The sequence below is a fragment of the Hyperoodon ampullatus genome (assembly GCF_949752795.1).
Source record: "Hyperoodon ampullatus genome assembly, chromosome: 18".
Classification (NCBI taxonomy): domain Eukaryota; kingdom Metazoa; phylum Chordata; class Mammalia; order Artiodactyla; family Ziphiidae; genus Hyperoodon; species Hyperoodon ampullatus.
The window spans coordinates 27,062,987-27,085,132 of record NC_136931.1 but is presented as its reverse complement, the minus strand read 5'-3'; the positions used below and the strand labels follow the sequence as shown (position 1 = coordinate 27,085,132).

At 44.9% G+C, this 22,146-nt stretch overlaps 1 long non-coding RNA gene across 1 annotated transcript in view; it reads left to right on the top strand.

Moving 5' to 3' along the window:
- Positions 1 to 22,146, top strand: part of LOC307067104 — a 27,668-nt gene extending 5,522 nt beyond the window's left edge. The window contains exons 2-3 of the long non-coding RNA XR_013811408.1: positions 20,764 to 20,843; positions 22,135 to 22,146. This is a non-coding gene — a long non-coding RNA (uncharacterized lncRNA). The remainder of the gene's footprint in view (positions 1 to 20,763; positions 20,844 to 22,134) is intronic.

The window sequence follows — 22,146 nt, the reverse complement described above, 5'->3', positions numbered from 1 at the left end:
ACCACAATGAGGTATCATCTTATACCTGTCAGAATGGCTATCATCAAAAAGTCTACAAATAACAAATGGTGAGGATGTGGAGAAAAGGGAGCCCTAGTACACTGTTGGTAGGATTGTAAATTGGTGCAGCCATTATGGAAAACAGTATGGAGGTTCCTTAAAAAACTAAAAATAGAATTACCACATGATCCAGCAATTCCACTGCTGGAATTGAAAGAAAATGAAGAAACAAAAACAAATTTGAAAAGATACATGCACCTCAATGTTCATAGAAACATTATTTACAATAGCCAAAATATGGAAGCAACCTAAGTGTCCATCAACTGATGAATGGATAAACAAGATGCGGTATTTATATACTAGAATATTATTCAGCCATAAAAAGAATGAAATTCTTCCATTTGCAACAATGTGGATGGACCTAGAGGATATCATGGTTAGTGAAATAAGTCAGAGAATGACAAATACTCTATATTATCACTTATATGTGGAATCTAAAAAAATAAAACAATGAATGTATATAACAAAACAGAAACAGACTCACAGATATAGAGAACAAACTAATGGTTACAAGTGGGAAGAGTGAAGGGAGAGGGGAGAGAGAGCGGTGGGGATTAAGAGGTATAAACTACTATGTATAAAATAAATAAGCAATAAGGATATGTTGTACAGCACAGGGAAATATATCCATTGTTTTGTAATTTAAATGGAGTATAAAAATATGGTATCACAATGTTGTACACCTGAATCTAATATTAATATTGTAAATCAACTATACTTAAATTTTAAAAATGTATGTAAAAAATACACCTGGAGGAGGAAACACTTGACTTGATCCTAGAAGAATGAGTACAAGTTTATTAAGCAAAAAAGAAAGGATGTTACCAGGATGAAAGGGCAGCACTTGTCAAGACTGGAAGACATCAGAGAACGAGCTGCAGATAGTCAGACAAAGTCAAGGTGGTCTCAGATATTACAGCACAAATTGGGGAGGGGCAAGAGGTGTCCCACCATCAGCCTGATGTTTTCATGGCAGGGTTATCAGACCTTTTGTACAGAATAAGAAAGTATCTGAGACCCATAGAGTCACATGCCTGGCTCAAGGTCACAGATTAGTAAATTCAGAGCCAACGAAGTCTTCAGTGTTCCTCTTCCTGCAACTGTGTGGTTCTGACCAGGTGAGGAGATTCAGACAAGCCCCAGACCTCACTCAGCTGACAACAGGAAGGGCAGGGAGAGGGGTGCAGTCAGCAACCTCAAAGCCAAGGCTAGCGGCTGCACTGGGGAGATGTTCCCTGTGCTCAATAGTTAACAGGATTTGAGCTTCTCCTAAGCACAGTTTGGAAAAATAGAAGACAGTGTGCGTATTCACAGCACTTAGTTCTCCCAGCTAAGTTATGCTTGAATCATGACAGACAGATAGGCGTGTACACACACACACACACACACAAAGAACAAACTTTAACTTCACACTTGAAGCTATTCTCCTGCCTTAATCTAAGCTATCGTGTCTGGCTCCACTTCCAGGCCCAGGTATAGCTCTCATAGATTTTTTGGGTTGAAGTAAACCCCTTAGCATAACTTAAATGAGGGTTCTTGTTGATTTTTTAATTATTAAAAAAGAAAGAAAATATGAGGATCGCAATAGTCCAAGCCATTGATTCAGTGGACACAGATTGTCCCCAAAGCTGGAGAGAGCATGTCCCAAAGAGTGAGGGTAACCTCAGTGTGGGCACTGACCGTGAGGGGTGTGGTGTCGCCTCCTTAAAAAGACCCAGATGGGCTTGAGATGTTCCCATCTCCAGCTATTGCTTGTTGGAGGGTATAGAGGTTGCTACACACTCCATTGCACCAGATGGCCACTACCGAAGGCTATACGGCCAAACCATGGAGTTGCTGGATCAAAACTGCCTTTAGATGCCATTTACTTAGAATGAAACAACATTCTCAAACTGGGTGAGAACACAGGGACCACCTCACTTAACTCCCTCACTTTCCAGATGGAAAATGCAGGATTCGATATGGAAGATGACTTGCTTCAAATCAAAAGTGAGTTCATGGGTTGGCAGAATTAGAATCCAAATCTTCCAGGTTCTAGACCATTACTCTTATTGGGTTTAGCTGTTTAGAAGGCAGAAAAAAAAGCGCCTTCTGGTTCCAAGCTTTTCTTTCCATCTGATTATTAAAGAAAAGGCTTCCTGGGAACAGTGGAAAACAAGGTGTTGGTGGCAATAAGTATGTTGGGAAGCTCGTTTACAAACTTCCAATATCATTGTTTTTGTGCACTTGGCGATGGGTGTATATTTTACTGGTGTGGCTCTGTGTAAATACTGACCTGTCAGTTGCTTATGCCCTGTGACTTAGAAGTGACAGATGTGGCCCCTGTCAACACGAAGACCATCCCCACTCACACCTGAGTCTGAAATTACAGAAAGAAACATTAGATGTAGGTAATGATGGCAGAGAGACAGAAGATTGTTAACATTGGAGAAACTTAGATCACCTAGTTTAGTATTTCCTATGATATGATCCATGGGATGCTAATTTGCTGTCATGAGGAAAAAGGGTCCTGTGGTCAAATGACTTTTGGAAACTGTGGCTTCATTCAAATTAAACAGGTTTCCTTTCTGAGGGCTTCTCAGTGTTTTTACTATATGCATTATAGATTTCTAGGGGAGATATATAAGATGCAAAGTTTCCCTGACTTTTGTGTCCATGGAACGCCTTTTTTCCCCCAAGAATAATCTCATGAGTCTAATGTTCCTTGGAATAAATCTTTTACATGTTGACCTCTTCCAATATTCTAATTTTACAAATGAGAATACAAAGGCTCTGGTGACTGTCCTAACAAAACTGGTTAATGCATAACCAGGACTCAAACTCAGGTTTTCAGACAGAAATCTAAGAAGCAAATCCCTTTATTGCTTCCTACTGTGTCCCTAGTACTTAATTTTGTGTCTCCAGTAGAGTAATTAATAAATATAGTAAGGCACAGTGACTGACTAATAATAGCTAAGTGTTTACATGCATTATTTCATATGGTCTTGATGCAAACTCTAAAGTGTTGGTTCTGGTATTATCCATTTTACAAAATTTTAAGTCAGAAATTGAGAAAAGTCTGGGATTTTACCTTACTTGTAAGCTTATGAGTTAGCCTGTTACAGTTTTTATATACTTACAGCAGACATGAGACCCCTGGGTCAGAGACACAGATGGTTTAGTACTCACAGCCAAAACAGCTGCCAGGGCAGCGTTTCCCTTTGCCCCACGCTCCATGGGGAAAGGTGATGAAGGCTAGAGGTTACCTGCTCAGGCAGAGGGGTGCCCCATGGGAGAGGAACCCTGAAATTAGGAAACTGGTGATCTGTCCATCTTCCCCTGTGGAGAGAGAGATTACTTATGGAATGTAAGCAAGTTTCCACCGGGGGAGAGGGAAGGAAAAGTCTTATCTTTATTACCTTGTGATATCTCTAGAGAGATAATCTCCAAATATCTCATGAGATACATGTCTCTAGCTTCCAAAGCTGTTTGCCATTCAAACATATCTTGTTTAGAAGGCCCAGACCTTGCAGAAAGTGAGAAGTCTGGGGAGACTTGTCTCCTAACAAGGATAAGGAAATTGAAGCTTAATATGTAAATTATTTGACCTTGGGCTATTGAAAGCACTAGGAAAATAAATAAATGAATGGATGAATGAATGACCTAGGTGAAGGTTAAGATATAAATGACCACCTTTATATACTTTCCTGAAAATAGATAATGATAGGGGAAAAGGGATGGATCAAGGTATGAGTGCCTTGTGATCATGGCAGAAAACCCTCTATCAAAACTGAGATGAAAATGATTCCTGCCATACACAACCAGCTGCAATAGCTCTGTGACTCAGTCACATGACCAACACAGTTTTTGCACAACTATCCTGCACAAAATAGACTGCATTGGTCTTGTAACATAGCTCCATTGTAAATCTGGTCAAAGCCTGAGAGCTCCCATTCTAGCCATAAGGAAGCCCTCCCACGCTGGCCTTATGTTTTCTTTTAAGAGTTTTATGGTCTTGGCTCTTACATTTAGACCTTTGATCCATTTTGAGTTAATTTTTGTATATGGTATGTGGTAGGGGTCCAGCTTTATTCTTCAGCATGTGGCTATCCAGATATTCCAGCATCGTTTACTAAAAAGACTATTCTTTCCCCAGTGAATGGTCTTGGTATCCTTGTTGAAAGAACAATTGACCATAGATGTATGGATTTATTTCTGGACTCTTAATTCTATTCCGTTGATCTATATGTCTGTCTTTATGTCAGTACCTCACTGAAACCATGCAACTCAGATTGGGACTTGAACCCACAGTCTTTTTTTTTTAAATTTTATTTATTTTTGGCTGCATTGGGTTTTTGTTGCTACGCGCAGTCTTTCTCTAGTTGCAGTGAGCTGGGGCTACTCTTCATTGCAGTGCACGGGCTTCTCATTGCAGTGGCTTCTCTTGTTGCAGAGCACAGGCTTCAGTAGTTGCAGCACATGGGCTCAGTAGTTGTGGCTTGTGGGTTCTAGAGCGCAGGCTCAGTAGTTGTGGCACACAGGCTTAGTTGCTCCGTGACATATGAGATCTTCCTGGACCGGGGCTCGAACCCGTGTCCCCTGCATTGGCAGGCAGATTCTTTTTTTTTAAATTAAATTAAATTAAATTAATTTATTTATATAGCAGGTTCTTGTTAGTCATTCATTTTATACACATCAGTGTATACATGTCAATCCCAATCACCCAGTTCATCACAACCACCACCACCACCCCCGCCTCTTTCCCCCCTTGGTGTCCATATGTCTTTTCTCTTCTTCTGTGTCTCAATTTCTGCCCTGCAAACCGGTTCATCTGTACCATTTTTCTAGGTTCCACATATATGCGTTAATATGCAATATTTGTTTTTCTCTTTCTGACTTACTTCACTCTGTATGACAGTCTCTAGATTCATCCACATCTCTACAAATGACCCAATTTTGTTCCTTTTTATGGCTGAGTAATATTCCATTGTATATATGTACCACACCTTCTTTATGCATTCGTCTGTTGATGGGCATTTAGGTTGCTTCCATGACCTGGCTATTGTAAATAGTGCTGCAATGAACATTGGGGTGCATGTGTCTTTTTGAATTATGGTTTTCTCTGGGTATATGCCCAGTAGTGGGATTGCTGGATCATATGGTAATTCTATTTTTAGTTTTTTAAGGAACCTCCATACTGTTCTCCATAGTGGCTGGCAGGCAGATTCTTAACCACTGAGCCACCAGGGAAGTCCCTGAACCCAAAGTCTTTTCACTGAGATCACACACCTGGTCTCAGGACTTAATGAAGCTCAGGTTTTTGATGTCTCATCACAGAAAGAATTCAGTGAGAGACAAAGTGATAGGTAAGAAGTGGATTTATTTAGAGAGAAACACGCTCCATAGACAGAGTGTGGGCCATCATAGAAGGTCAGTGTGGCCCCAGGGTATGGGGTTGTCAGTGTTTTTTTTAAATTATTAATTAATTAATTAATTAATTTATTTATTTTTGGCTGCATTGGGTCTTCGTTGCTGCACGCGGGCTTTCTCTAGTTGTGGCGAGCGGGGGCTACTCTCCTTGCAGTGCGTGGGTTTCTCATTGCGGTGACTTCTCTTGTTGCGGAGCACGGGCTCTAGGCACATGGGCTTCAGTAGTTGTGGCACACGGGCTCAGTAGTTGTGGCTCGCGGGCTCTAGAGCGCAGGCTCAGTAGTTGTGGTGCATGGGCTTAGTTGCTCCACAGCATGTGGGATCTTCCCGGACCAGGGCTCGAACCTGTGGCAGGCAGATTCTTAACCACTGCGCCACCAGGGAAGTCTGGGTTGTCTGTTTTTATAGGCATGGGTAATTTCATAGGCTAATGAGTGGGAAGAGTATTCCAGCTATTTTGGGGAAGGGGTGGGAATTTCCGGAAATTGGACCACCACCCACTTTTTGACCTTAATGGTAGGTCTTGGAACTGTCATGGCACCTGTGGATGTGTCATTTAGCTTGCTGATGTGTTACAATGAGCTATCCTGAGACTCAAGGTCTAGTGGAAGTCGACTGGTCCACCATTTTGGACCTGTTTGGTCTAATCGGTTTATGTCGTGTCCTTGGGCTATGTCACTCTTTTAAAGGTTGTGCCCTGCCCCCTTCCCTCCTGTTTCATTACTGTGGTTTAGAAGTAAGTTTTGAAATTAAGTGTGAGTTCTTAAAAAGTCCAACTTTGTTCTCTTTCAAGATTGTTTTGGGGATTCTGGGTGCCTTAAATTTCCATGTGAATTTTAGGATCAGCTTGTCAATTGCTGCAAAGAAGCCAGCTGAATTTTGGTAGGGCTTGTGTTGAACAGGTAGATTTGTTTGGGGAATATTGCTCTCTGAACAATATTGATTCTCCTAATCCAGGAACATGTGATTTCTTTCTGTTTATTTAGATCTTAAATTTCAACAGTGTTTTGTAGTTTTCAGTGTATAGGTGTTGCACTTATTCAGTTAAATTTATTTCTAAGTATTTTATTCTGTTGGGTGCTATTACAAGTAGAATTTTTTTCTCAGTTTTATTTTTGGATTGTTTACTGCTAGTGTATAGAAATACAACTACTTTTTATATCTTGATCTTGTTTCCTTCAACTTGCTGAACTTGTTTATTAGCTCATAGTTTTTAAACAGATTCTTTGAGGTTTTCTATATGTAAGATCATGTCATCTGCAAACAGAGATAATTTTACTTGTTCCTTTCTGATCTGGATGTCTTTATTTCTTTTCCTTGCCTAATTGCCCTGGTACGATGTTGTACCTCCAGTACAATGTTGAATATAAGTGGACATTCTTGTCTTGTTCTTGACCTTAGGGGGAAAGCATTCAGTCTTTCAACATTAAGTATGATATTGGCTATGGGTTTTTCACAGATGTCCTTTATCAGGTTGAAGAAGTAAGTTCCCTTCTATTCCTGGTTTGTTGAATGTTTTTATCATGAAAGGGTGTTGGATTTTTCAGATGCTTTTTATGTATCTATTGAGATGTTTATGTGGTTTTTGTTTTTATTCTATATATGGTATATAATTTTGACTGGTTTTTGTATCCTAAACTGATCTTATATTCCTGGGATAAATCTCACTTGGTTATAGTATATACAATTATTTTTATATGCTTTTGGATTCACTTTGCTAGTATTTTGTTGAGGATTTTGTGTCCATATTCATAAAGGAGATTGGTCTGTAGTTTTCTTTTTCTGTCATGTCTTTATCTAGCTTTGGAATCGCTGCAACAATATTGGCCTTATCCAATGAGTTAGGAAGTGTTCCCTTCTATTCTATTTTTTAAGAAGAGTTTATTGTTTCTTGAATGTTGCTGATGTCCTTTCTGCCACCGAAGACCCTTTGGGATCTGAAAATATTTCACACCCTTTCTCTTGACTTTGTGGTCTTCTCTAGTAATGGAAAAATATCAGTATTTAAAGTCAGAAGACCTAGAATTGGAGCCCACTTTCACCTTACCTGTTATGTGACCCAGAACAAATTGTTTCAGAGTTAAGATAATCACTACTTTTAATCATTAACTCTTTGTCTCCATCATTTATTGACTATTTGTTATGGACTTTATATGCTTTTTATCATCTTAAAATTTTACAACAAACTTGTGGGTCAGCTGCTATTATTGTCCTCATTTTATAGATAAGAAAATGTGGCACAGAGAAGCCAAGCTTCTTGCATTTGTTAGCTTTGGCAAATAGCAGGCCTGGCGTTTTAACCCAAGTGGTTAGACTCCAGAGGCCACAGTTTAATAACCACTTGCTAAACTCTTTAGAAGCGCCAGACATTCTGTGTGTATGTATGTGTGTGCATGTGCATGTATGTGTATATGTGCATATGTGTGTATGTGCTTGTGTGAATAAATTCTCCTCTAGTTCTTACAAGCCTATGAGAGAGGCATTATCATCATCACTATAAAGATGAGGCAACTGAAACTGAGGTGTAAAAACTTGCCAAAAGTCATTGGGCTAATACGTTGTATTTAAGGCATTTGAACAAAGAGCTCTGTGTCTACAAAAGCTAAGCCCTGTCCACTATGTGATTCTGATGTTTCTGAACATCAGTTTCCTCATATGCAGATAAATGTAATTAAAATCATTCCTGGCAATGACTGAGAAGAGTATCACATAAGAACATGGTGTGTGAAAGCCCTCCCAAGGGGTACATGTGATCACGGTTGCTGATGCTCACCTTTGTCTGTGTAGACCACTCAAGAGGCTCCTCTGGCAGGTGCCATCCTGCTGACTCTCAGCTCAAGTCTTGGCTGGACATTAGATTCATTCGTCTAATGTCTTCGGGGTCTTGTACAACATAGGAGGTAATTTGCCTTTGTTAGAAAGATAATTTAGTGATGAATCCACCCTGCAGCACAAGTAGCCCCAGACCTGTGTGTTCCTGAGGGATTCCTTCCTATTTTAGCAAAATATAGTCAACCTGAGGCCCAGGAACGTGTCATCACTGTCTTGCAAACCTAACACAAAATGCATTGAATCAACAGGTCTTAACTCTTCCCACCTCCAAGAGATTTTACTTCTCCCCACAAAACAAAACAAGACAGTAGTTTTTGCTAGCATTGAGATTAATTGGATGATATAAATTCCAGCTGATAGTTATCAAGTTCTTGGATTCTTGACCTGCATTTATATAGATGCTCCCTTTGGGCTAAACAAACAAAGGGCACCATTAGGAAGCAGAAGATATTATACTCATTTTTGCCTTGAGAATATATCTCCCCTTGTTTTTTGCTTTTTTGGGGTTTTTTTGGCTACACCATGCAGCATGTGGGATCCTAGTTCCCCGACCAGGGATCGAACCTGTGCCCCCTGCAGTGGAAGTGCAGAGTCTTAACTACTTTACCATCAGGGAAGTCCCATATCTCCTCCTTGATTTTGAAAAGACTTTCTGAGAATAAAGGTTAGATTAGAGGATGGTTGCCAGCCAGCCTCCAAATGACAGGATTTGCGTGAAAAGAGTTTATTCTTTAACTTAGTTTTTTGGAAAAGCTTTATTGATATATCATTCACATACCATACATTCACCCACTTAAAGTGTACAATTCAATGATTTTTAATGTATTCACAGAGTTTTATAACCATCACCACAATTGTTACCAAACCAAACTTGGGTCTGCTCAGCTGCACACAGTAAAGCCCATCTACTGACACCGAGTTGTGGTGAAGGAAAGTGCAGCGTTTACTGCAGGGCCAACCAAGAAAGGGGTCCAGGCACCTAATGCTCAGAAGGCCTGAACTCCCCAAAGGCTTTCAGAGAAAGATTTTTAAAGATAGAGTGTGGGAGAGGGTTGCAGGGTATGTGATCAGTTCATGGACATTCTTCTGATTGGTTGATGGTGAGGTAACGGGGCGTCAGCCTCATCAGCCTTCTGGTTCCAGCTGGTCTGGGGTCTACATGCTTGTGGGCAGCATGCAGTTAACTTCTCCCACCTGGTGGGGGTTTCAGTATCTGTAAAACAGCTCAAAGGATTTGGCTCAGAAGATTATCTATAGCCCTTGAAGAGGAACGGAAGGGCCTTGACTTTGTGTAATGGCTAAACTATTATTATTTTGTCTTGCTTGACTGCTTTCCTTTGTTCCTGCATTTTCTCACTTCTCTGATTAAATTTATTCTTTGGAACTTGGGAAAGCCCTAGGAGGCTAAAGTTTTTCTACAAACAAGAGGCAGGCAGGGGACTTCCCTGGTGGTCCAGTGGCTAAGACTCCACGGTCCCAATGCAGGGGGCCTGGGTTCGATCCCTGGTCAGGGAACTAGATCCCACATGCCGCAACTAAAGATCAACTAAAGATCTCGCGTGCTGCAACTAAGACCCTGCTGCAACTAAGATCGAGTGCAGCCAAATAAATAAATATTTTTTAAAAAAAGAGGCAGGCAGAGCACATGGTGGGGAGTGGGGGGGAGGATCTGTCCCAGGAAGGCCCCATAGGGTCCTGCTCCGTTACACAATCAAATTTTGAACATTTTATCATCCCCCAAAGAAACCCTGTGTCCTTTAGCAGCTACCCTCCATTTCTCCTCACTCCTCACAGTAATAGGCAACCATTAATCTACTTCCTGTCTTTATGTATTTGCCTCCTCTGGGCCTTTCATGTAAAAGGAATCATACAATAATAATATGTGGTCTTTTATGACTACACTTTCATCGTAAGTCATGTAAGGTCGTGCTCACAGAGCAACCACAGATACGAGCAAATGTTTATTCTGTGTTCTTAGTGGCTTAAATCATTTGATCCATGTGACCCTGGGCAATCTACCACTGTAGTCGCAAGTTACCACTATTATGGCTTTGCCAAAGTTGATTAGTTCCAGAATTTCAATCTCACTTCTTTCTCTCTCCAGCCTTTTTAGCAATAAAATGTCTCCTTTCTACTGACTGAGGCAAAAAAAAAAGAAATCTTGTGTGAATCCAACTGGAGGGAGATAATGTGTGTTGGATTAGATGTTAGCCATATGCCTTCATACCTGCTCTCATCATGGTCCTCTTGTTTCAGTGTCCATTTTCATGTCAGATGGGGTCTCTGCAGCTTGCTGAGGATATTACATCTCTCCTCTACTGTGAGTGAATTGACATGATCAAAACAAAGATCCAAAATTCACACAGATAATCAAGTCAGGGGCCACAGAAAGTATACATGATTAAAGGTCTTGACCAGATCCACAGGAACAAAATAGTTTGGATGCTAATTTATGCAGTGTCTATGAAACGACATCTCGGATATGCAAGGAAAATTCTCATTGCCTAACTCCCCTGATTAAACATATTCTCTTGGGGGCTTCCCTGGTGGCTCAGTGGTTAAGAGTCTACCTGCCGATGCAGGGGACACGGGTTCATGCCCCGGTCCGGGAAGATCCCACATGCCACGAAACGGCTGGGCCCGTGAGCCATGGTCGCTGAGCCTGCACGTCTGGAGCCTGTGCTCTGCAATGGGAGAGGCCACAACAGTGAGAGGCCCGCGTACCGCAAAAAAAAAAAAAAAAAAAAAAAAATCTCTTGGCAAACTCCTGTATCTACCATAGAGGCTTTCATGATCTTGTCCTTGATTGGACACAGTCAGTATTTATTAATCGTATCATGAGCAGCCAAATGGCATGTGGGACAGTGCTAGGTGTGATGATGCTCTTCTCCTGATGGGTCTTTCCCCACAATTTTGTCCCCTGAGCCAATCCCTGTGTTCTTTTTCAAACAGGTCACCTGTGTTCTCTGGCACCTCCACGTCATTGTAATGCTATGCACTCCTCCTGCTCTCCTCGACAAAATCTTACTCATCCTTTAAGACCGAGCTCAAGCTCCATCTCTTCTCTGGAATCTTCCCTAATTCCTTCCACTTTGGGTTTTCTCACCATACTTATGGTAGATTGAAAAACAGAGCCACAGTATTTTGTAGCTCTTCCTGTCAAAAGGAAGAGTCTGTTTCCCTATTGCTTGAATCCAAATTGGCCTTATGACATGCTCTGACCAATAGAATGTGGCAGAAATGATGCTATGTGAGTTCCAGAGCCTGGGCCCCTAGATGCCTTAAGACGTCCTCCTTTGCCCTCTTGGAATGCAGCCCTGAGACCACCGAGTAAGGAAGTTCTGTCTCTAGCCTTCCAGAGGGTGAGAGGCTGTGGAGGAGAACCAAGGTGCCCCAGCTGAGGCCATCTGGCCAGTCCATCCCAGTGGAGCTATCGGATGATTATAGCCACAGGAGTGAGCCCAGGCGAGCCAGGAGACATTCCTGTGTCAGTTCAGCCAAGATGCAGAATCATGAGCTTATTCATGGTTGTTGTTTTAAGCCACAAAACATTGAGGTGGCTTGTTATGCAGCAATAGATAACATAACGGGCTATTTTCCTTGGTGTTTATAAAGGTCACATATGTGAAGGAGGTCACAGAGAACTGTATTTGGGAAGGAGCATTGTTCTCAGGGGAAAATCTTCTCTTTCTTCTATTTTCTTTATTCAGTTAATTCTCATTCACTATTTAAGTCTCATATTCTCTTTCTGTAGGAATCCTTCTCTGTACTCAGAGACAGGGGCAGGGGCCCCTTGGATGGGCTCCTTTGCACTCTTGTTCTTATTATAGTACATTTCATACTTTATAGTTAAAACTAGATACTTTTTTTTTTTTCTGGTCTGTCTTCTCTGTGAAGCCCCTGTGAGGGCAGAGACAAAGCCTACCTGAAACACCACTGTGCGTCTAGAGTTTGTCACAGTACATCACGTATATGGAATGATTTTCTGCTTATGGATCTCACTGGTTCATCAGATATTGATGCCTTTCCCAAGCCACCTATTCCACTGTGGGACAGCATTCGGTGTGACAGTACTCTTCCCTATCATGAGATAAACTCTATCTGTGTGCCTTCTGTTCAGAGGCCTGCATCTGATCACCAGAGCCAGAAAACAAATGCCCTGCATATTTGAGTACAGGTGCTATGTCCCCCTTATTAAATCATTTCTTCCTCAGTTCATGGCAGGAGAAACAGCTGAGGACCCCCGGGGATGTCTGGCCTGGAGCCCCTGACCATACTGCTCTCTCTTCTCTTATTAACAAAATCCATCCTAAAATGTCATAATAACTTTTAGCATCAAAACCCATTCTTTTTTTTTTTTTTTTTTTTTTTTTTGCGGTACGCGGGCCTCTCACTGTTGTGGCCTCTGCCGTTGCAGAGCACAGGCTCCGGACGCGCAGGCTCAGAGGCCATGGCTCACGGGCCCAGCCGCTCCGCGGCATGTGGGATCTTCCCGGACCGGGGCACGAACCTGTGTACCCTGCATCGGCAGGCGGACTCTCAACCACTGCGCCACAAGGGAAGCCCCAAAACCCATTCTTTAGGTTGACAAAACCTGTCATAAAATGTCATAACAAGAACTTGGCACCATTGGGAGAGGTCTGACCAAGGCAGAGGAGAGTGTGATAATTACTTTATTCTTTTATTAATATGACTTAAGCCCATATGGATTTACTGATTATAATGGCCCTGTGGCCAGCAGTAGCATAGAAAAAAGTCTTCTGGGTCAGAGTTACATAACATCTAACCTCAAACTAAGAATGCACAGTTTATTTTATGAACATTTTGAGAAGAAGTGTGGCATTCTTCATAGAACTTAAATTTTATGTGGTGATAAGGCATTTCAGGTGCTATCGTGGTCACAGAAAACTTTTTCTGCAATACCTGTGAGAATTCTTGTTGACTAGAATTCCACATTCCATTCCATTTAACTACAATTTAACTTCCATTCAGCATTTGGCAAAATTCTTTGTTTAATTCTATTGGATTCTATTTGTAAAAAGAAAAAAAACCCAAGTAACACTAAATCTTTTCAGAGAGCCGGATATTCTTGTTTTCTTCCCCCCCCACCCAGTATTGTAGGAAAAGCTCCAATAAAGTAGATAAACACTACAATAAAGTGATAGTGGAAAAAAGGGGGTTTGAAATCAGACAAATTTGGGTTTGGATCTCTCTTCTACCACTAAGTGGTACACGAACATAGAGATGTGACTAAACCACACTGAAAATCAGTTACCTGAAGTGAAAAAAGGGAATGAAGTTACTCCACGGTACCAGGGAGTGCTCATCAGACGTCAGAGATTCCTTAGTTTGTGGTTTCCTGCAGGTCCTGGCTGTGCAGAGTGCAACCCACACCGAGGATGACCTGGTTGACATTGGGGGCTGGTGCATCCTGACACTGAAATCGTTATTTGATGTGCTGCATCTCCCGTGACGTCTACGTTTAAAATAGAAAGGAAGGAACAGGTGCAAGAGCCCTCTGAACCTTGAGATTTGGTGGGTCAGGGGCCTTTTGTGGGCTTGGACATCTTGGGTGGTGTGTGTGTGTGTGTGTTTAAAATGGCCACAACTGTATAGAATTGTGACAGGACCTTCTGAGTGAATGAGGGCAGGAGTGTGTGTGTACCCGTGGAGGCGTGGAGAGGACTGCCCCCTACCAGATGTTTTCTGAGCCAGCATCCCTGCCTCCCCCTAAACAGATGGTGAGGCCTCAGGTCCTCTAGGGTTCCTCAAACATGTGTAGTTCCTTGTTGCAGAGATGGTCTAGGCTGGCTGTAACGTCTGTGGGCGGATGCTGCCATCTCGTGGTAGCTTCCTAGAATACTCCGTGCAGGACGCTGCAAAGTCTGAGCAGTCCCCATTTTACTTTTGGAAGAGAATTAAGCAATTTTACCAGGAAATAATTTTTAAAAGTTATAAATTGGAATAAAAATGGATGTATTCTGGTGTAAAATATATGTCATATTTATTTATTTAAGACTATTTTAGAGTAGTTTTAGGTTCACAGCAACATTGAGTAGAAGGTACATTTTCCCATATCATCCCTGCACCCCCACACACATAGCCTCCCCCATGATCAACATCTCCTACCAGAGTGGAACATTTGTTATAATTGATGAACCTACATCGACTCATCAGAATCATCCAGGGTCCATAGTTTACATCAGGGCTCACTCTTAGAGTTGTACATTTTACGGGTTTGGACAAAGGTATAATGACATGTATCCATCATTATGGTATCATACAGAATACCTTCACTGCCCTAAAAATCCTCTGTGCTCTGCCCGTTCACCCCAAAACTTTACAGAATGCCAAGCCACTTAAGGACATCTACACAAACGCCTATTAACCCTTGAGCTTGGCTTCAAACTGTGTTTACTTAAGGAAAAAATAGATTTTAATAATACAGGCATACCTCAGAGAGATTGCAGATCAGGTTCCAGACCATTGCAGTAAAGCGAATATCGGGAGGACCAGAGTGCTGATGTCTGAGGGTAGCAGAAGATGAAGCTCAAGCAAAAAGCTAATTTGCCCTTCCTTTACATTTTTGTTCAGGCCCTTAATGGATTGGATGATGCCCACCCTCATTGGGGAGGGCAATCTTTACTCAGTCTACTGATCCAAATGCTAATCTCTCCCGGAAACAGCATCACAGACACACCCAGAAATAATTTTTTTTTTTTTTTTTTTTTTTTTTGCGGTACACGGGCATCTCACTGTTGTGGCCTCTCCCGTTGCGGAGCACAGGCTCCGGACGCGCAGGCTCAGCAGCCACGGCTCACGGGCCCAGCCGCTCCATGGAATGTGGGATCTTCCTGGACCGGGGCACGAACCCATGTCCCCTGCATCGGCAGGCAGACTCTCAACCACTGCGCCACCAGGGAAGCCCCTCAGAAATAATGTTTTACCAGCTATTTTGTCATCCATTGGGCCAGTCAGATTGACACATAAAATTACCCATTACATAGCCCTAACATGTCCATACCTCTGAACCCTATTCTTCCTGAGGCATAAAATTTAGATAAATATAACAAGAGGATTTGCAACATCTGTCTAATTTCAACTTAGCTTTGTTTTCTCCTGAGGCAATAGTAACATGACCAATTATTTGCTTGTCTTCTGGGAAGTGAAATTGGGAAAACGTACAATAGAGATTAAATATTTCAAAATGTTACTCCGCTACGTTTCTCCTGGTAACTCTTTGTGACAATGATGGTGACCTGAATGTATGTCTACATTGACTTCTGACCAAAATTTCAAAATAATTGCCATTACTTTTTCAGAGTGGAGTAGCTGATGGGTCAGAAAAGCAGATGAACGCTGAAAGGTGTGTGTGTGTGTGTGTGTGTGTGCAGTGGGGGAGGGCCGTTGGGTTCTGTCACAGTTAAATGGAAAGTGCAGGGAATTTCCTGGCAGTCCAGTGGTTAGGACTCTGTGCTTTCACCGCTGAGGGCCCGGGTTTGATCCCTGGTCGGGGAACTAAGATCACGCAAGCCGTGTGGCCAAAAAAAAGAGAGAGAGAGAGACAGAGAGAGAGAGAGAGAGAGAGCAGGCACATGATTTGGTTCCTCTTGGATTTATGAGACAGGGACCAGTGGCAGAGAACCCTGGAAATGAGGATACTGGGATCTTTTTGCCTTGGCTGCTGGCGTCAGAGAGCCTATGGAAGGAAATCCTCATTACCTACCCTCTCACCATCTATAAAGTGACAGTCAAGGCTTATTTACTCGTGGTGTTCAGTTCCCATCTGGAATCGCCCTTCACTCTCCTAGGAAGAGATTCAGTTCTTTTAGAAATGCTAGGCAGGAGACAGGGGCTTTAAAGACAACTTTAGAAGTTCCCCCTACCCCCTTCTAGGTATTCTTCTGCGAATTTTAGAGAATTGAATCTTCTTCATCATATTCTAACAAGGATTCATCTACTCTCTCTTCTTTCTGCTGACAGCCCCAATGTGGCCAAAAGGTTTTAAACCACTGGGTAGAAATGCAACTGATGTTTGAATATGATTTTGTATCTTGCAACTGTACTGAATTTGTATATTAGTGCTAACAGTTTTTTGGCAGACTCTAGGGTTTCCTTTATATATCATGTCATCAGCAAATAGAGACAGTTTTACTTCTTCCCTTCAATTTGGATGCCTTTTTCCCTTTTCCCTGCCTAATTGCTCTGGCTAGGACTTCCATAACTGTATTGAATAAAAGTGGTGAGAATGGGCACCCTTGTCTTGTTCCTGACCTTACAGGAAAAGTTTTCAGTTTTTCACCATTTAGCATGATGTTAGCTGTCATATGTGGCCTATATTATTGTTATTATTATTATTTTTTTTTTGCTGTGCCACATGGCATGCAGGATCTTAGTTCCCCGACCAGGGATCGAACCTGTGCCCCCTGCAGTGGAAACCCAGAGTCTTAACCACTGGACCGCCAGGGAAGTCCCTGGCCTTTATTAGGTTGAGGTATGTTCCTTCCATACTCATTTTGTTGAGAGTTCTTATAATGAATGGATGTTGGATTTTGTCAAATGCTTTTTCCGCACCTAGTGAGGTGATCCTATGATTTTTATCCTTTATTTTGTTAATGTGGTATACCACACTTACTGATTTGCATATATTGAACAATCCTTGCATTCAGGGATAAATCTCACTTGGTCATGGTGTATGATCCTTTTAATGTGTTGTTGAATTTGATTTCCTAGTATTTTGAGGATTTTTGCATCTATGTTCATCAGGGATATTGACCTATAATTTTCTTTTCTTGTAGTGTCTTTGTCTGGCTTTGGTAATGCTGGCCTTGTAAGATGAGTTTGGAAGTGCTCCTTCTCCTTCAATTTTTGGAAGAGTTTGAGAAGGATTGACATTAATTCTTCTTTAAATATTTGGTAGAATTAATCAGTGAAGCCATCAGGTCCTGGACTTTTCTGTGTTGGAAGATTTTTGATTACTGATTCAACCTCCTTACTCATTATTGGTCTGTTCAGATTTCGTTTCTTCATTATTCATTCTTGGTAGGTTATATGTTTCCAGGAATTTATCTACTTCTTCTAGGTTGTCCAATTTGTGGGTGTATAAATGTTCGTGGTAGTCTCTTAAGATCCTTTGCATTTCTATAATATAAGTTGTAATGTCTCTTCTTTCTTTTATAGTTTTGTTTGAGTTGTCTCTCTTTTTTTCTTAGTCTACCTAGAGGTATGTCAACTTTGTTTATCTTTTTAAAAAACCAGATCGTAATTTCATTAATATTTTCTATTGTTTTTCTAGTATCTATTTCATGTATTTCCACCCTCATTTTTTTTTTTTTTTTTTTTTTTTTTTTGCGGTACGCAGGCCTCTCACTGTTGTGGCCTCTCCCGTTGCAGAGCACAGGCTCCGGACGCGCAGGCTCAGCAGCCACGGCTCACGAGACCAGCCGCTCCGCGGCATGTGGGATCTTCCCGGACCGGGGCACGAACCCGTGTCCCCTGCATCGGCAGGTGGACTCTCAACCACTGCGCCACCAGGGAAGCCCTGCACCCTCATTTTTATTTTCTTCCTTCTCCTAACTTTATTTTTTTAATAATTAATTAATTAATTAATTAATTAGGCTGCTTCCGGTCTTAGTTGCGGTACGCGGGGATCTTCCTTGAGGCATGCGGGACCTTTCGTTGCAGCACACGGCCTCTTCATTGTGGTGCGCGGGCTTCTCTCTAGTTGTGGAGTGCGGGTTTTCTCTTCTCTAGTTGTTGAGCGTGGCTTCTTTAGTTTGCGGCTCGCAGGCTCTCTAGTTGAGGCGGGAGAGCTCAGTAGCTGTTGCCGGTGGGCTTAGTTGCCCCACAGCATGTGAGATCTTTAGTTCCCTGACCAGGGATGGAACCCGCATCCCCTGCATTGAAGGCGGACTCTTTACCACTGGACCACCAGGGAAGTCCCTCCTTCTCCAAACTTTAGGTTTAGTTTGTTCTTCTTTTTCTATTTCCTTGAGGTGTGCAGTTAGGTTGTTTGTGAGATCCTCCCTCCCTCCCTCCTTCCTTTTCTTCTTTCTTCCTTTCTTTTAAATAAGATGACCTTGTTTTATTTTTCAAACAAAATAATTTCAAAGGAGATTTGTGCATGGGTTAGTTATCGAGTTTGATTTGCAAAATAACTTCGAGTCTCAGGCCTCCCCAGACCCTCCCTCTCCTCTGCGCTCAGCCCCACGTCTCCGCTCGATGCACCAGACGTTGAGTCGTGTTGGGTCACCCGTCCTTGCAGTTGGACAGTGGATTATCCCTGGGGTCTCGCGGGTCTCTGGCCTGGCACCAGTCAGGTAAGTCCTGACTAAAGCGAGGTGAGCCCTCAGCTGGGGAGGCAGGTATCACGGCGCTGGGAGGGTACGGGTCCTGAGTACCTACTTCTCCAGGCTGCCATTTCCAGGGCGTCGGACACTAGCAGAACCCCTGGGCCCGCCTCCTGCCCTGGACGCCCACCGTGGAGCACATGGCCTATGGCGGCCGGTCCTTCCCTGCAGCTTCCCGGGAGCCCGTGGGCCAGAAGGACGGGCCACAATTGTTTCCTGCGGAGAAGGGCAGGGGACACAGAGCCACGCCTGCACGCTGGGCCTGTGGCCTCTGCAGAGGGGTGCGCACCCCCGAGCCTGCTCTGGGTGCGCCGGGGGTCAGGGGACATTTCTCCACGAGGCCGGTGACTCGCTCTGCGTGCGCATAGGAGGCAGGCGGGGCGGGGCGGGGGGGTGTCAGGTGAGGCGGCCGCGTGTGCCCCGTGTGTCAGGCTCCGGCCTGCGCCCAGGTTCCGGTGGCCGATCCAGGTCGAGGTCGGTCTTCCAGGCTCCCGCCGGTTGGAGCAGGTGACACAGGGACAGGAGTAGATGCAAAGCAGGCCGAGGTCCGCGCCCTATGAGAAACGCAGGCGCTGGGATGGCCTCAGGAGCAGGGCGTGTATCCTGGTCTGCCCCCTCCTGCCGGGCCGTCCGAGTGGGTCGAGTGGGTCGTTGAGAACAGGAGAGTCAGGCACACGAGGTGCTGAACGCGGTGCTGGCCACGGTCACGATCCCATAAGTGGAACCGATGAGGTGGGGCGGAGAGGAGGCAGAGGAGGGAAGTGTGTCAGGAAAGTCACAAAGACATAAGAGAAGAAAAGGCGGGTGTGGCGGGAACCGAGGTGGAAGGAGCCCTTCCAGCCGCCTGATAGGAAAGAGGTTCTGAGACGTGCGGGGTACGGCCCACCAGATTGATGGGGACAGCAGCTGCTCCTCAGGCCTGCGGTGCCCAGAGTCCCCACCCACCTCTCAGCTCTGCCACCCATGCCACAGCCCGGGCCCCTCCGTGAGCTCTGGCGCCACCAGCCACGCGCCCCTTTACCCCCCCACCCCGCCCTACACAGTCAGTATCTGTCGACGCTGGTCTGCGTTGGCTTCGCGGCCCTGAGCCCTGTGGGGGTCCTCGTCACCAAGCAGAACCCGCCCGTCTTGAAGATCCTGAAGTTCGGGTGGGAAAGTCCCGAGGATGGTCGTCAGCAGGTGCGCGCGCACGCGCGCGCACGGGCGCAAGGATGTGGCGACGCTTCCGGGTCTGGGTGGGGTGAGCCGTGGACGCGGCGCCTTCGCCATGCTCTTCGCTCTTCCCCGGAGAACCCTGGGCCTCGTATATTCCGAGGGGCAGCCCTGTTTATGGCGGCCACAGCACCGGGGGCCTGAGGAGCAGAGCCTGGTGACAGTGGACGAGCACCGGCCGCGGCCTCGGCCCCGGCGCCTGGGGCCCTGCTCTCCTGTTGCTGACGCCCTTGCCGGCCTGGCCTCGCTCTGCTGGCCTCGCGGCGACGGCTCTGTGGACGCCTTGTTTCCGCAGCACGGCCGCTGGTGGGACCTACAGTGCTGAGGGATTAGTGTCCCAGGGCCCTGGGGCCTCCAGCCGAGCCCAGGCTTTCTGCCTTCCAGACCCATCCTCGGGGCCCCTTTCTGCTCGTGGACGCTGACCGGGGCCACCCCAGTCCCTTCTGATGTGCTTTCCCGACTGACTCTTGGGGAGGGGAGGCTGTGGTTGAGGTGTCTTTGCTTCTAGAAGCTCTTGGGCTCCAGGCCTTTGCTAAACCACAGGGGCTGGTAGGGCCAGGTTCTGGGGTGGCGGCTTCTGGGAACGGGGGTAGCAGGGCGGGAGACGTTGCGCAGGTTCGGCTTTCTGCTGAAGAGCAGCTCGCAGGCTGTCACTTGGCAGAGCCCAGCCAGCTAAGTGGCCTCAGAAAGGGTTCGTTGGGTTTTCAGTGGGCTGACATCATCAGATGGGCTTTTTGGAACTGGGGAGACTCAGAACAGAGGTGAAAATGCATGTGTGGGGTGCAAAGGGCACTGGGGAGACCAGCTGGGCCAGGGAGCCAGGAGAGCGCTCAGCTCATTGGCGGTCTGCGTGGAGAAGATTGGCAAGCGTCCACTCTAATCGTTTGCTGTCTCTCCCCAGTTTCGGAGGGCTCATCTTCAACAAGACCATATCCAAGCAGCAGTTCAAAGGCATGGACATATTTGCCCCCATCGTATGTGGTAGGTACTGGCAGTCCCGTCACCGGGGCTTCCGGGTGGTGGGGCTGGACAACAGCGACTTCGGAGGTCCGGCCCCGCCACCTGGAGGCAGCTGGGAAGCCGAGCTGTGGTCGGGCTGCTGCAGACACCCTGGGAGAAAGCCCCGCCCGCTGCTCCTCCTGCTCACAGCTGCCCCCACAGGCACCCAGGACCAGAGCTGATCCCACGCCTTGAAGGGTTTAACCCGGGATCTGCTGGCTTCTGAGGCTGAATGTGGCTTCAGAACCAGGGTGTTGGCCTCTTGTGGCTTTTCTTGTATTTTAATTTAGATTCATTGATGACACTTAAAACTCATACATTTACATCTAAAAATCTGGATTCCTGTCTTAAAAAGCAAGGCTGTGACAATACTGGTTCATGTCAGGGTGGGCAGGAATCAACTGCCACCAGGATGGGACTTTCTGTCTAGTTTGCCTCAATCCCTTCCATCCTGTGTTGTCTCCTCCCCAACTCTCCACTGGTTCACCTTCTAAGCTTACACCCTGTGGGCATTTGTGGTAAGGACCCCTCCTTTAACCAAAGCTTGGCTTGTGTCCAGTTTCTGGTAAGGCTCTGTAAGTGGGACCGGCCGGTCGGAGAGGAACCAATGTGACAACCCACTGCCCATGCCCTGGCCTTCTGGCCCTGTGTGTCAATGGGCCACCCAGCAGGTCTGCACCCAGGCAGAGTCCAGAGGGCCTTTCCCATCACAAGGGCTGGCCCCTGCAGGGAGGACGGCAGCAGCTAGGGCAGGCCCAGGGGGCCACAGTTCTGGAGAGAGTCCCCTGGGGGGTCCCCTGCTCAGCTGTCTGTAGAGGCTGAGTGAGCAACGTGAATGAGTTACACAGGGGGGATGAGCTGAGCGGTGGGGAGCAGTGGGGAGCCGGGTAAAGTGCATGGGTGCCCAGCCAGTTGCTGGGAACAGAGGTCCAGAGTTGCTAGTTGTTACAGCACTGTTGATAAGGCTATACTATCTGTATTGTCTATGTGCCTTTGTAAAATAATCAGCTGTTCATATATGTGTAGTTTTTTTTTTTTTGGACTTGCTATTTATATTTGCCTGTTTTTATGGCAATGCCATGCTGATTTGATTACTCTAGTTTTAAAAAAAGCCTTAAAATCAGGTATGTTAGTCCTTCAACTTTGTTCTTCTTTTTCTAAGTTATGTTGGTTATTCTAGGTTCTTTACATTTTCATATGAATTCGAGTTACCTTCTCAATTTCTACAAAAATACCTGCTAGGATTTTGATTGAGATTGCTTTGTATCTACAGATCAGTTTGGAG